The sequence below is a fragment of the Oryctolagus cuniculus genome, chromosome 21 (assembly GCF_051225735.1).
Source record: "Oryctolagus cuniculus isolate XC-2025 breed Fujian yellow rabbit chromosome 21, ASM5122573v1, whole genome shotgun sequence".
NCBI classification, from domain to species: Eukaryota; Metazoa; Chordata; class Mammalia; order Lagomorpha; family Leporidae; genus Oryctolagus; species Oryctolagus cuniculus.
Window position 1 is genome coordinate 9,344,532 of NC_142887.1, and position 14,416 is coordinate 9,358,947.

The following is a 14,416-nucleotide window of genomic DNA, read 5'->3' on the forward strand; positions in this document are numbered from 1 at the left end:
TTGGAAGGGGAAATGCCAGCACGAAGCCGGCGCTCTGATATGGGACGCAGGTGCCCCCAAGCAGTGGCTTAACCCTCTGTGCCAACATCTGTCTTCCTCCCACATCAGCTCCCTGTGGGCCGAGCTCCCCTTGGCCTTCTTGTTGTTCTGCAAAGCCCTTGTGCCTGGGAGGCGGCAGAAGATGACCTAAGTGCCTGGGCCCCTGCACCCACGTGGGAGACCCGGAGGAGGCTCCTGGCTCCAGCCTGGCCCAGCCTAGACCATTGCAGGCATTTGGGGACTGGGGAGTGAACCAGTGGATGGAAGACCTCTCTCTCTCTCTCTTTCTCTCGGCCTTTCAAGTAAATAAATAAATAAATATTTTTAAAAAGAAGCATTTCCTTTTGTTCCCACGTGCACTCATAACGCTCTCCAAGGCCTGCCCGGGGCCTCACGCCGCGGTTTGAGTCATTGCGCAGGGCTTAGCGGTCCCATCTGCTCCCCTTCTGTCCAGAACCTGTGAGACTCAGCGTTTCTGGAATGAGCCTGTGACGCAGCCACGGGTTCTGTCCCAGGCCACAGCCTCCTTTGGCACACACGGGGACCTAGGTGGTTTCACTTGCTGTGTGGGTGCGTGCGCCTCCTGCTCAGCGATGTTCCAGAGCTTTGTTCCCAGTGGCTTCCAGCACCTCCAGAGCGCGGCAGCCTGGAGCGCAGTGTCTGGGCACTGTCTCTCTGCCGGGCACAGCAGTCTCGGCAGTGACTTTTTTTTTTTTTTTTTTTGACAGGCAGAGTGGACAGTGAGAGAGAGAGAGAGAGAGACAGAGAGAAAGGTTTTCCTTTGCCGTTGGTTCACCCTCCAATGGCTGCCATGGCCGGTGTGCTGCGGCCGGCGCACCGTGCTGATCCGAAGGCAGGAGCCAGGTGCTTCTCCTGGTCTCCCATGGGGTGCAGGGCCCAAGCACTTGGGCCATCCTCCACTGCACTCCCTGGCCACACAGAGAGCTGGCCTGGAAGAGGGGCAACCGGGACAGAATCCGGCGCCCTGACCGGGACTAGAACCGGGTGTGCTGACGCCACAAGGCGGAGGATTAGCCTAGTGAGCCGCGGCGACAGCGGCAGTGACTTCTAAGAGCCCTGAGCCACAGCCGGGCAGGGAGAGGTGGGCGGATAGCTACAATGTTGCAGTCAGACAGGGCTGTGGTCAGCCACAAGGTCCAGGATGATTCAACACAGCCAGGAGACAGGACTTGGGAGGTCTGGAAGGTGAGGGGACAGATAAGACCTGCATACTGATTAGATGGTGATACAATGTACAAACATCCTGGGCATCACACCCAGCCACAGAGCTGCGCACAACCGTTACCTGTCAGTTCAAAAGAAAAAAGCGAGAAAAATAATCCCAGGCAGCCTCATCGGGGGCGGTCTCCCTTCTCCCCACGCAGCTGTTTTAGTCACCCAGGGGACAGCGTCACCTGCTCCACCCTAACCCCACAGGAGCTCGTGGGGCTGGAGGGGCTGAGGTCAGCCTGGCGGAGACCCTCGAGGCCGATTTTGCAGCTCCTGCTGACCCAAGGGCCAGGGGACCCCCGTCTCCTGGGGTTTGGACGCACATTCAGGTGGGAGACGCCGCATCCCAAACCAGGCTCTGATGTTTGCTGTTTCAAGTTTACAAGGGAGAAATAAAAGGCAGGGACTCCCACAGCACTGTCACCCTGCGGGGAGTGTCAGCGGTTCAGGGCTTACCCTGTGCTCGGGCGGCCACGTCGCCAGCGGAGGGAGGAAGGAGCTGGCGCAAAGTTCAGTTCCCCGTGGCAGGGGGCACAGTCCCCTCACAGAAAGCATGGACTCGCCCGATGCAGTTGCTTAGCTCTCCACTCCTCGTGTGTGTGTGTGTGTGTGTGTCGGCGGCACTCCGCGTAGGTTGCACCCATCAGGCGGAATCCGGCTTCAGGAGAGAACAGGAGACACTATAAATATTTGTGATGAAAAGAGGCGCCGAGTTCCACAGAATTCCTCTGCACGCCCAGCACTTGTTACTGTAGCCAGAAAAAAAACTGAACCCCAGCCACCTGTCCATCAGTAGGTGGCAGGAGACGGATGGGGCGGTGCTCAGCACTCAGCACCATAACAAGGTCACGGTGAAGGAACTGGCTCCCCGCTGACCCACATGCCTGCCTGTAAGACCCCAGGAATGGGCAGGAAGCACAAGTGACCACCCGAGTTTCTGAACACCTGGACCGTGCTGGGAGCTGGCAGTGGGGCAGAGGTGTTCACCAGCGGGGGGACCCAGGGAAGGGGCTCCAGCGCCCGCCTGCTTCAGGGACGACCTGCCGCCGCCATGGCCAAGACCGGGGAGCCCGGGCGGCGGGGTCAAGGTCGTCCATGCCACGGTCCTGTTCTTTACAGACAGCGATCATTACGATGAAAATGTCAGTGAGATATCTAGGTGGGCTGGTGTTCCGGCACAGTGGGTTACAGTTGCTGCCGCTTGTCGGGCTCGCATCCCATGAGTGCTGCTGCGAGACCCAGCTGCTCAGCTTCTGATCTGGCTCCCGGCTGTGGCCTGGGAACGCCGGGAAGAGGCCCAAGTGCTTGGGCCCCTGCACCCATGTGGGAAACCTGGATGGAGCTCCTGGCTCCCGGCTTTGGCCTGGCCCAGCCCTGGCTGTTGTGGGCACTTGGGGAGTAAGGTGGCAGATGGGGGCTCTGTCTCTATCACTCAGATAAATAGTTGAATATTTATTTATCTGAGCCCCGCCTTTTCCTCCCAAGTCCTGTGGGCCGGAGCTGGGCTCCCATGGCTCCCTGCACTCACGGCTAGCTAGCAGCCCACGGAAGAGGACCCCAGGGAAATCGCCCATTTTCCAAAAGGGGCTGTACCATCTATCTAAGAAGCCCTGGGCGCGGCCTGTGTGATGGCGAGAGTTGGGAGCGGAGGGCTGGAGCATGGCCGTGGCTGTTCAGAGGCAAATGTGGCCTTCGTGGGAAGCGGAAGGAGGCTCCCCCAACTTCCTCACGTGGACAGATGTCAGCTTCCTGCTTCCGCGGGAAGACCACGCCGGTGGGCCAGACGACCACTTGGTGAGCGCAGGGCATCGCCAAATGGCCACAACGGCCAGGGCTGGGCCAGGCCGAAGCCAGGAGCCAGGAGCTCCATCCGGGTCTCCCACATGGTGCAAGGGCTCAAGCACCTGGGCCACCTTCTGCTGCAGTTCATTCGAAAGGCAGACCAGCAGAGAGAGAGCGACAGACAGAGACAGAGACAGAGACAGAGACAGACAGACAGAGAGAAAGGTCTTCCATCCACTGGTTCACTCCCCAAGTGGCCACAACAGCCAGAGCAGGGCCAGGCCAAAGCCAGGAGCTCCATCTGGGTCTCCCACGCAGGTGCAGGGGCCCAAGCACTTGACCCATCCTCTGCTGCTTTCCCAGACCATTAGCAGGGAGCCGGATCGGTGCCATGTGCCGCGGGTGGGGACTTAACCCACGGAGCCACAGTGCCTGCCCCATGATGCACGTGTCTTAGCTGCGGGGTCCAAAGCCCATGCCCTCTACGAGCCTGTTGAAGTCTCACTGGCCACCTCCAGAGCCCTGGCCGCCAGAAGCCCAGGCCTGGGGCTCCAGCACTGGCACCGGCAGCCCCTTGCCCACCGTCTCAGGCTGTCAGCCTTGAACTGAGAGCGAGCGAAACCCCTGACTTGCCTGGGTCTGGGCCTCCCTGCTTGGGCTGAGCCAGCAAACCAGCCCGGCCGCTATCGAGGGAGCCAGTTCCGGGAGCAGTGCCCTGTCCTCGGCCTGGATCTGTGCTCTGGAGAGCCCTGGCCGTCCCCCAGGCGGGGCACACGGGGAGGGCAGACCTGCCTCCATCCCGGCCGGAATGAAGGCGACTTGGAGCCACCAGGGCTCCTCCAGCAGCGCTGTGCCCTGCAGGGGCCTCCGCTCCCGCCCCGGGATCCCCCTCTCAGCCTCTGCCGGGCCGAGGCCCTGCCCCAGCCTTGGTCCTGCCCCACCGCGGCTGGCTCCGGTGGGCGGCACCGTTTTCCTTTAGATGGCTCCCTCCTGAAGCCGCTAGTTGGGGTACACTCCAGAAAGACCCCGCGGGCAGTCCCCACTGCGGCCGGGTGATGGGGCCGGGGCTGGGTGCTGTCCACGGCTGTGTGTGAGTGCGGCCGTCCGTATTGGTCGGCCTCGGCCACGGGCGTCCGGGAGCGCCGGGCAAGGGCTGTCGGGCAGCCACCCTGGTCCCGCGTTTCTAGCGGGCAGGCCTGTGCTCAGAGCGGGGACGCCACTCTGCCCCCGCCCGCGCGAGGCCGAGTGCGCCTCCAGGCCCGGACTGCACAGCGGTCACGGGAGAAAAATCCACAGCGAACAAAAGGCTGTGAGGGCAGTCAAGGCCCCAGCGCCCAGGAAGCCCACGGAATCCACCGCTGACCGCCGCGGCAAGGGCCATCAGCAGAGGCCGTCGCACCTCAGCAAAGGCCGGGTGGAGGGGACACGGCCGCGGCCACGCTCCCGGACAGGAGGGCAGCGGGAACCCCGACCGCCCCGACGCCCCAGGGAGCCTCAGGGTCCGCCCCCCCACCAGGAAGTGAGCCTGCCCCTTTCACTTGGGATTGGCTCGGGAGTGGGCATGTGACTCAGTTCCGGCCAATACGATGTGGCAGGAGTCGATGGGCGGGCCTTCCCTTGGCGTCACCCCAGGGTGGGGCTGCAGCTGCACGTTGCTCCTGTGCCCAGCCTGCAGGGGGCGCCCACCCCGAGCGTGGCCGAGCCGCTGTCCCGCGGCGGTGAGCAGCCGCTGTGCAGGGCTGAGCCTCCCAACACTTGCCCCTCTGGCTGGAGTCAGTGTCTCCCCTGTGGCTTCCACAGCTGGGCCTTGAAGTGCTGGCGTCAACGCCTCTCGGGTTGGTTCAGGGAAACCGAGACAGGCCAGAGGAACTTCAGCACCCAGCCAGTGTCGGTTCGAATCCTGGCCGCTCCACTTCCGATCCAGCCCCCTGCTGATGCTCCTGGGAAGGCAGAGGAAGATGGTCCGAGTCCTTGGCCCCTGCACCCACGTGGGGCCTGGAGGAGGCTCCTGGCTCCTGGCTTAGGCTTGGCTCAGCCCTGGCTGTTTTGGCCATCCGGGGAGTGGACCAGTAGATGGAAAACCTCTCTCTCTCTCTCTCTCTCTCTCTCTCTAACTCTCAAATAAATAAATAAATCCTTAAAAAAAGAACTCCAGGCTGGTGCTGCGGCTCACTAGGCTAATCCTCCGCCTTGCGGCACCGGCACACCAGGTTCTAGTCCTGGTTGGGGCGCCGGATTCTGTCCCGGTTGCCCCTCTTCCAGGCCAGCTCTCTGCTGTGGCCAGGGAGTGCAGTGGAGGATGGCCCGAGTGTTTGGGTCCTGCACCCCATGGGAGACCAGGAGAAGCACCTGGCTCCTGGCTACAGATCAGCACGGTGTGCCGGCCACGGTGGCCATTGGAGGGTGAACCAACGGCAAAGGAAGACCTTTCTCTCTGTCTCTCTCTCTGACTGTCCACTCTGCCTGTAAAATAAATAAATAAATAAATAAGAACTCCAGTTGTGGGCTCTTTCCTAGAGTTAATAATAAAATAGTCATTGGGAAGAGAAAGATGAGCCTTGTGGAGAGTCGGGCTGGGCGTGCGTCTGCTCCTTTCATTCTTGTCGCAACCTGGTGAACTGAGTCCCGTTGCTGTACCCATTTTACAGATGAGGACGTTGAGGCTCAGAAAGGTGCTTGGGGAATGTGTTCTTTCCGGCAGTGAGAGCCCCTGCCCCTGCCGGCTCTGAGGAAATGCAGGAGGGTCACACCTGGTGCCGAGACCCCAATTTCTTTGCCAGGGATTCATTCAGGACCAGTTGTGGCCAATGAGACGTGAGTTTTGGGGTAATGGTTTCTTGTCTTTTGTGCAGTAGCTCATGTATTTGCTGGAGCCATGGCAGCTATCCTGTGGTCATGAGGGGATTTGGGGTGAGAACCAAGCTGAGGGGAGGAAACCAGAGAAATGCAATGAGTCTGGGGTCCCTGACCGTGGCAGGTGCTTGGCCATGTGCAGAACCAGCCCTCCCTGCTGTGTGGCGTCGACAGCCTCACCGTCCCAGCAGATCTGAGCTGGGGCTTCGTGGCTGAGTGACCGCCAGTGCCGTGCACACAGGGGTGTCCCCCGGTCTGGGTCGCATGTCGCTGTGTCCCAGGCCCGGGACCCTGCCTGGCACAGAACAGGAGCACAGTTCGCATTAGTCCAAGGAATTCGTGCGGGTTCCAGTAACCGGCCACAATCCCCGAGTGTCAGTGCCACCGGCCAGGGTCAAGTCCACGCCGCACCCTCTCTGTGCAGTCCTCTCCCTGGACAGCTCTGCTAGGCGGCCACAGCGTCGGGCAGCCTCTTGGGGCCTCCGGCTTTGAGGATGTGATTAAGGCAAGGATTTTGAGCTGATCCCAGATGATCCGTGCGGGCCCATGCGGTCGCGAGCTTCCCTGTAGGAGCAAGGCTGGCCGTCGCTGTCAAACGGGGGGGAGGGGGGGCCGTGACGCAGGCCCCGGCCGCTGGAAAGATCCTGGCCCTGCCCCGGAGCCTTTGGGAAGAGCGCAGCCCGGCTGGTGCCTGGGTTCCCCCGGGGAGACCTCGTTCAGAGCCCCACCCCCAGAGCTACAGTGACGACTTTGCAGCCACCTCCTGTGTGGTCTTTTGTCCCAGCAGCGGCTGCAGATTGACACCAAGGGGCTGGGGTCGCCTCTGTCCAGCCAGCGGCTCCTGTGGGACCCCAGGGGTTCAGGCGGGTCCTAGAAGCCCCACCCGCTCTGGTCACGCCTCTGCCAGGAAGCCACCCCAGATTCCTGCAACTCCCACCCCCTACCATGACGGACACTATGTGGCCCTGGCACAGGCAGAGTTTGCAGCCAGTGTCTCAACCCCTGGGGATGGGGGGGAAACTGAGGCAGGCAACCATCAGGACAGATAAGGAGAGGGGGTGCATCGGAAGGGATGCCTGGAGCCTGCCAGGCCTGTTCTGCCCGCCGTGGACGGGGCTTGGCATGGACCCCCATGGCCTGGGAGCAGGAGGGGCCCCACGTGTGTGCCTGTCCACAAATAGCTTCAAAGGCACCGTGGGGACACACAGACACTGTCTTCCACGCCGCTGCCCAAGCAAACTGTTCCACAGGCACAGGCGGGCGCCGTGCCCAGGCCCTGAGCCTGCAGCCCTCCTCCGTGCTGGCCGCCTCAGGGAGGGGCCCCGCGTCTCACCTGCGAACCCTGGGGAGGAGCCCACGTCTCACCTGTGACCCCCGTTGGGGAGGAGTCCACGTCTCACCTGTGACCCCCGTGGGGGAGGAGCCCACGTCTCACCTGTGACCCCCGTGGGGGAGGAGCCCACGTCTCACCTGTGACCCCCGTGGGGGAGGAGTCCATGTCTCACCTGTGACCCCCGTGGGGGAGGAGTCCATGTCTCACCTATGACCCCCCTGGGGGAGGAGTCCATGTCTCACCTGTGACCCCCAATGGGGGAGGGGCCCGTGTCTCACCTGTGACCCCCATGGGGGGGAGGAGTCCGTGTCTCACCTGTGACCTCAGCAGCGTCCGTTTCCTCCTGCTGCAGCACGGCCCTGAGTGGACCCTGTCAGCCCCGCTGGGGCATCCCTGGCCTCCCGCCTTGCCGTCCCCCGGTCTCCCCGCCTTGCCGTCCCCCGGCCTCCCTGCCTTGCTGTCCCGGGCCTCCCCGCCTTGCCGTCCCCCCCACCCCGGCCTCCCCGCCTTGCCGTCCCCTGGCCTCCCGCCTTGCCGACCCCCAGCCTCCCCGCTGGGGCATCCCCGGCCTCCCCGCCTTGCTGCCCCCGGCCTACCCGCCTTGCTGCCCCCGGCCTCCCTGGCTTGCTGCCCCGGCCTCCCGCCTTGCCCTCGGTGCTCCGTGCAGGGCTGGGGTCCTGCTGAGGCCCTGCGGTCTCCCGGGGATGCAGGGCTCACCGGTGCTGACGGTTGCCAAGCAGCTCGGTCCTAGCCCAGGACCTTTGCGCCTGCCGGAAGGCCTTTGCCGTTACGGCCACCTGGGGGGTGAGCCAGCGGATGCTTGGTTCTGTCTCTCTCTCTGCTCTGTAACTCTGCCTTCCAGATAAATAAATCTTTAAAAAAAACAAAAACCAAAAAACAAAAAACAACCAGAGCCATGCCATCAGCCGGCCTGCGTCTCCAGCACCCCTGCAGGCCCCGCGGCTCCTCCGCCCCCACCGCCAGGGGTGTCCTTTATAACAGACCTGACCGTGGAGACGCCCTGCTGGGGACCCTGAGAACAGAAGGCACCGAGTCCCAGGGAGAACTCAGCAGCAGAGGAGGCCTGGAAGCCCCCGCACCCGGCTGGTTTCAGGAGCTGGCAGGCGACGGAGCAAACCCCAGGAAAAGCATCCGGGGAGAGGAACGGCAGGTGCAAAGGCCCCGAGGCAGCCCTGTGGCTGTGTGTGAGGACGCTGGTGTGGCTGCGCAGAGCCAGGACAGGGGAGAGCAGGGACCGTGAGCTCAAGGACACTTCCCCCTCCTGCCGCTGCCCCTCTCACCACCCCCACTTTGGGGAGCTGCTGGCCCTGGGGGTGACAGGGCTGTGGCAGTGAGGAGTGACACCAGCCAACTAAGTGATGGTTTCAGGTACAGGACCGTGGTGGGGCCAGTGGGCGCCATCACTTTAAGTCTGGGGATTAGCCCTGTCCCCTCCCTGCCCTGTCCATTGTGGGCAGCCGGCGTGAGTCGCTTCCTGGCTGGGCGGGGGCAGGGGGAAGCAGGGCTGACTCCCAGTCCGTGTGGGGGAGAGTGGTGGCCGGCGTCCTGCTAGCTGACTGGCGGACTCCGTGGCACGGGCTGTGTGCTGAGTGCCGCCCACACCACCGAGCTCCCACGGCCACATCCGATGGCACAGGGACATCGCGGGCTCTTGGGCCTTGTTTCACAGGCTACAAACAGAGGCTCAGGGGGTGGGGGTGTGTGCCCAGCCCCTAGCCCCTCAGACCTGAGACCCGTGGTCCCCGAGCCGCGCTGCACAGGCGCAGGCCCAGCGGGAGGAGCGAGCTCCTGGGGAACACTCTTCAGGCCGCCAAAGGCTTCCTGGGCCTGGATTCCCCACAGCACCTGTGGGAGTGGACCGGGCGGGGGTCCAGCCCTTTTCTGCAGAGGAGGAAAACTGAGGCTCACGGAGAGGGAGTGACTTGCCCAGCCCCCGCGGTCCAGCCGCACTGTTGATCCGCCCAGCCGGTCCCCAGCACAGGGCTTGGAGCGCAGAGGGGACCCAACCGAGCCCCGATGCTCAGACACCTGCGGCCAGGATGCCCCCCCCCCCACAGTGAGACACTTGGGGTCCCTGTGGCTGCCAGCCCCAGGGCCTGTGCCCACTGCTGCCCCGATAGGGCCCCTCGCCAGCCGGGGGCTCACTGCCCATTCCAAGTGGTGCCACTGGATCTGGAGCGGGGGGGCTGCTCCATACCCTCGGCAGGTGTGGCTGCGGACGGCTGCCGTCCAGTGAGGCTGCCCAGGAGGCGGGAGGAGCAGAGGCCCAGGCAGCCCCGCCGCACGGCCCCTCTCTGGAGCAGAGGCGGCCCCGGTTCTGCCCAGCCAGCCGACGAGCACCACGCGAGTCCTGCCTGTCATTCAGTTCTGGAGCAAATCTATGCCGGGTTGCTTGCAGGATGATGGAGGTGTCAGGGTTTGGGACGTGACCCCAGACCTGTGGCCCTGGCCATGCAGCTGGCTTCTCCCTAGCTCGAGGGACCCCGTCTTTGCCTGGGACGGGGCGTCCTGGTGCCCTGTGTCTACGCTGCGCTGCCCAGGGGGATGTACACCTGCAGCTCTGAGACTGGGGGCCGGGACTTCCCCTCTCGTCCTGCCCAGGGGCCTGAGCTCTGGCCACAGCCCTGGGCAGGGCTGCCTGGGGGGTGGGGGGCAGCCGCTGCTGCCATGTGCGGCCTTGCCCAGCTGCTGCCCTGGGGGCGGGGCTTTGCCTGCTTCCCAGGCCCATGTGTGTGGGGGGGTCAGGCCACCCAGGGGCTCATTCCTGACGTTCTCAGGGAGGCTGGGAGGCAGCAAATGCGGAACAAAGATGCCGGAACGGAATGGGGACCTCCTGGGCCTGAAAAGCTTCCAGAAGTGCATGGGGGAGCGTCCAGCTCAGGAAGAAGCCAGACTTCTCACTGTGTGTCTAAACACTCCCCCACGGCCCAGGCGGACACGGTCAAGCCACAATCCCCAGTCCCCAGGGCCTCCCCCGGCCTGGAGGCCAGCGGTGCTGTTGGTGCCTCCTGCGTCCCCTGCAACCCCAGCCTCAGTGCCCACGCGGCCTCCCCCTCACGCCCGGCTGAGTGCGACCTGCAAGTTCCCACCCAGGGCCGCTGTCCAGACGCCGCCGGGGGTCCTCCCCTGGCCTGGCCCCCTCTGCCACCACCTTCCTGTTTCTTTCCTGGAGCAAAATGGGGGTCTTCACCCACCATGCTGTGGGCTCTGCCTCCGGCCCAGCTCCACCCCCAGGCTTGGTGCCTAGCACGGGGCAGGCACTTCCAGACGGGTGCAGATCCTTGCAGAAGTACCCAGGAGCAGACAAGCACCCACACGCACCTGAACGGGCCCTGGGTTTGTCTGTGAATGGCGGGTGCGCTGCGCAGCTCAGCCTGGAGACCTGTCCTTCAGTGCACTGGGTTTGCTGACAGCTGCACCCCCACCTCTGAGGCCCACCAGCGTCCACCGGCAGCCGTTTGGGCAGCCCTGGCCTCTGGACACCGGGAGCGTGAGCGAGACCACAGGGCCCACCGTCCTGGCTGGATGCCTCGCTGTGTCGATGCCCGTGTGCGCGCCTGCCCCGCGGGAGCGGATGCCCATGGCTGGGGCAGCCCCCGGGGTGGGGGTGGGGGCGCGGGCGGGCAGCAGGGGTGTGGGTTCCAGACATCCTCCGGGCTGTGCCTGGGCTCTGAAACGCAGCGTCATAAGTACAGCTGCAGGCTGGGAGCAGCCCGGGGCTGACACTGCATTTTCCTGCTGCAAGGCGGGGGGGCGGGGAGGGGGGCTGCCATTCCTGCACGGGGCTGCGGAAGTGGAAGGGGCTTCTGGCGCCCCTGGGGAGGCCCTGGCCCCGATCAATCCCCTGCACATGCAGTTGGCTTCCCTGGGAAGGCCGGCTGTTTTTCTTACCCTTGGGACTGGCCTCCTGTCCCTGGACGCCCTTGCTCAGCACACAAACACCAGCTTCTCCTAGACTCCTTCACTGCCTGGTCCACAGCGCCCGGCACACAGTAGGTGCTCAATAAGTGTGCGTGGAAATCTGGGGTGCCCCTTTGAAAGCAGGCATTCTAGAAAGAGGCACCCTTTCTTTCAGGGAGGTTCCACCCCCTCTGCTGCCCCCTGCAAGTGAGGGAGGAACTTCTCAGGGACCACACAGAGACCCCTCCCCCATTCTCTGGCAAACACCACCTGGCTTTTGGCATTCTTGCATTTTATTTATTTATTTGATGATTTGTGTTCTTGAATAGCAGAGTTACAGAAAGACAGAGGGGGAGAGGGAGAGGGAGAGGGAGGGAGAGAGGGAGAGAGGGAGAGAGGGAGAGAGGGAGAGAGGGAGAGAGGGAGAGAGGGAGAGAGGGAGAGAGGGAGAGAGGGAGAGAGGGAGAGAGGGAGAGAGGGAGAGAGAGAAATCTTCCGTCTGCTGGTTCTCTCCCCAGATGTCCACAACAGCTGGGGCTGGCCACCAGGACCGGGAGTCTGGAATTCCACATGGGTGCAGGGCCCAAGCACTTGGGCCGTCTTCTGCTGCTTTCCCAGGCACGTGAGCAGGGAGCGGGATTGAAAGCGGAGCAGCCAGGACTCAAACCAGCACTCCAGAGAGGGATGCGGACATCCCAGGTGGCAGCTTAACCTGGTGTAGCACAGCGCCAGAGGCCCCCCCCCTTCCATTCTGACCTGGGCCACTTACTACACGCTGCCCAATGTCCTTGGGTGACTTCCCTAACTCAACCCCAGTCTTCCTTCCTGTAAAATGGGACTATGGGAAGCCAGCCCTCACAAAGGCACAGCTGCCAGGGGTACTGTCTGAGTTTTGGTTTTTCAAAACCATTGTTCCCATGAATAGCATGGGGATCCCTGGGGCTGCTGCCTGCCCAGAGCCCAGGAACAAAGTGCAGCTTGGCCGGGAGAGGAGCCACTAGGGAGCCAGTGGTGGTGGGGGCTGAGGGTGGCCGGCTTCCAGCTCCCTGAGCCAGGGTTCCGGGCACCACGCGGAGTCACCAGCAGAGGGAGGCGGGCACCCTCCATTCCTCACCTCTAGGCCTCAATTCCCTTCTGTGGGGTGGGGTCTGCAGCAGCCCTCCTGTGAGGGGCACTCAGGGGGTCCCCAGGGCCTCAGTGTGCCTGTCCTGTCCCCTGAAGCCCGGCAGGCGGGAAAGCAGCCCCCAGCCCGCAACATGGTGGGCCCAGAAGTCCCAGGGAGGGGCTTCCTGGTGAGCAAAGCAGAGGCACCTGCGCCCCACCCAGCCTGGCCCACCCTTGGGAGGCAGAGCTGGGGGAGGATCGGCTGAGACCCCCCCCCCACAAGGAGTCCTCCTGCAGAGCTGATCAGCTGGGGACCCCCTGAAGCCAGAGGACTCTGAAATGCAGGCCCCAGGAGTGGGGGGGTAGCCTGGGGGGCGGTGCTCACCCGGGTTGCTCCTTCCCCTTGAGGAGGGAGGGGCTGGCCCGGCGACCCCTCCCGTTCCCGACTGCAGTCTGCTAGGCGCACTTCCCTCTTTCCAGATCTGCTGGCCTCAGATGCCCTCTGCACCAGCCTCCAGCCCGGACCCTGGGCCGCGCCGCGGGGGGGCAGGGCAGCCAGGCCAGCATCCCGCAGGAGGCGGAGGCGCCCGGGGGCCCCCTGGAAACCGCAGGGCCGCCGCCCCGCCGCGGCCATTCCCCGGCTCTCTGGGGGCTCTCAGATGTTGGCAGATGGCAGAAGTGAATCTGCTGAGAAGTCACTCCAAAAAAGGAAAGTTGAACTGAAAAAAAAAAAAAATTCAAACTCTTCAACATCTTAGGGAAGGGCAGAAGGGGGAGGGAGGGCGGCTGCGGCCTGGAGCCCCGGCCGCAGGGGCCACCTTGGAGGGGTGCGTGGGCACACGTGGGCGTGCGGCCCCACGGGCGCGCTCCTGCACGCATGTGTCGCCACCGCGGCCGGCCGCGTGTCCCCGACCGTCCCCCAGTGGGTGCGCACTCACCAGCCCCCGGCTCTCCCCCTCGCCGGAGTGCAGGTGCCCGCGGCGTGGTATGAGCTCTGCCTGCTGGCAGCTCCTGCCCAGGCTTTGCGCAGGCCTGGGGCCCGCTGTGTCCACCTGGGCTGCACCTCCTGCCTGGCCAGGCCCGGAGCGCGCCTGTCGGGGGACAGGCTGCACCCCAGCGTCTGCGGCAGCGCCAGTGGCCCGCAAGTGCCCCCTCCCCACCAGCTGCCACTCCGGAGTTACAAGTTAGCGACGGAAACCGATTCCGGTGAGTGTCTGGGGCCAGGGAGTGGGGGGGGAGGGGGGGAGGGGGGGAGGAGGAGGAGGAGGAGGAGGGAGGAAGGCGGTGGGATGAGAGGCGCTCTCCCCCTCGCCGGAGCTGCCAGGAAGAAAGTCGGCGTCGCGCCCCAGCGAGTGTGCGGCCGCGGGGACGCGCGCGGGTAGGGGCGTGCAGAGCCCGAGGCGGCGGCGCGGGCCCTTTAAGGAGCCCGAGGGGGCCGGGCCGGGGCGCGTCGGTGCGGGCGGGGAGTCGGGAGCGGCGAGGCCGAGCCACCGCCTCCCGGGCTCCCGCCCCGCCTCTCCTCCCCCTCCCGCGGCCGCCGCCGCCGCCGCCGCCGCCGCCGCCGGGGAGCGCGGAGCCGCGGGCAGGCCGGGCCGCACCGGAGCCCCGCGTTCCCCGCGCCCCGCCTGAGCCGTGCGCCCGCGCCCTGCGCCCCGCCATGCGCGCCAAGTTGCGGGCCGGGGACCCGGGGCCGGCGCCCTAGGAGGCGGCGGCGGGAGGATCGCGCCCGGGCCACAGGCCGGGCCTGCTGCGCGCCCCCAGCCCGATCGGCACCGCCACTTGCCTGAGCGCCCGGGCGGCCCGAGCGTGCCCCGAGCCCGGGCGCCGCCGCCGCCGCCACCTCCGGGAGGTGAGTCGGGGTGGAGGGGTCTCCGCAGAGGGCTGGGGGCGCGCTTCCGGGGCAGGGGGGACTCCCGGGCGGCGCACGCGGCGGAGTTGGCGGGGCCCTTGCGTTCGGAGTTGGCGCTCCGGGGGCGCCGGGTCGGCACTGCGGCCCGCGTGCTTGGGGGCGCGGGGAACTTAGGGGAACTCCAGCTCCGCGGCGAGGGGCGGGCGGGAGGGAAGTGGCGTGGGGGGGCGGGGGGGCGCCTGGCGAGGCGCAGGGTGGTCCCCAGCCGCGTGCGCCCGCCCTGGGGGCTTGGCTCGCCGAGCGCC

The 14,416-nt window shown here is 65.2% G+C and overlaps 1 protein-coding gene across 5 annotated transcripts in view; it reads left to right on the forward strand.

The window, feature by feature from the left end:
* The first annotated feature begins 13,032 nt into the window (after positions 1 to 13,032).
* Positions 13,033 to 14,416, forward strand: part of NCOR2 (nuclear receptor corepressor 2) — a 160,757-nt gene continuing 159,373 nt past the window's right edge. For 2 of the 5 annotated variants that reach the window (XM_070066057.2, XM_070066071.2), the window contains exon 1: positions 13,668 to 14,111. The gene's annotated coding sequence lies outside the window, so the exon portion shown is untranslated. Of the gene's footprint in view, positions 13,469 to 13,667; positions 14,112 to 14,416 lie in introns of those variants that run through there. The other 3 variants (XM_070066061.2, XM_089323504.1, XM_070066059.2) reach the window with 3 other exon arrangements.